Raw genomic sequence first — 930 nt, forward strand, 5'->3', positions numbered from 1 at the left:
AGCATGACCGGTGGCTGCGGGTGCAGAAGCAATGCTGGCTATTTCCTCCCAGGGCGCCCCTCAGAGTAGGACTTCATGCATTTTGTCTTCCTTGACTGCGCCATAGGGTTCCTGATTTCTAAGCCTTGCTATCGGAGTAGAACATGCCCGTTCATCCATCTGTTCATCCACCTGTGTATCCATCTGTCCATCCATCCATCCATCCATCCAACTGTCCATGTGTCCGTCCATCCATCCATCCATCCATCCATCCATCCATCCGTCTATCTGTCCATCCATCTGTCCATCCATCCATCCATCCATCTGTCCATCCATCTGTCCATCCTCCCCTCTCTCCTTCCCTCCCTCTCCCTTTCCCTCCCTCCATCCACCCAGTAAATCTTACTTGAGCACCTCTGCTGTGTCAGGAACTTCAGTAGATGCTGTGGATACGATGCAGAGTAGAACCTTATTATTTTCTTGGGGCTCACAGTCTGGTTGCTGAGATGGGCATTAATCAAATAAGCATGAAATACAACTATGATACATGCTGTAAAGAAAAGACACACAGTCCTCAGAGACCCTCCAGGAAGAGGGATTTTACCTACTGTATGGATGGGGCAAGGGCCACAGGAGGGAAGCTTGGGGAAGTCCTCCTCGTGGAAGAGACACCCAAGAGCATCCAGCACGAGCATCTCTGGGGTGGCGAAGAGACTCAGGGAAAGGGCTCCAGGTCAGCCCTCCAGACTAAAAAGGACTTGTTGGAGCCCAGTAGAGAGTCACGGGGATGTTTATGATGAGTTGCGCAGCCCGCAATGGGTAAACTATACCAAGGAGCCCCTGGATTCCACCCTGTTCCTCCTACTTTTCCCGAAGCTACGGAGGAATCTGCACGTTTCTCTGTGACAAACATACAAGCAAGCAAACCGAAAGTTTATGGAGTGCTAAGGC

Source organism: Panthera uncia, chromosome D1, assembly GCF_023721935.1.
Source record: "Panthera uncia isolate 11264 chromosome D1, Puncia_PCG_1.0, whole genome shotgun sequence".
Taxonomy (NCBI): domain Eukaryota; kingdom Metazoa; phylum Chordata; class Mammalia; order Carnivora; family Felidae; genus Panthera; species Panthera uncia.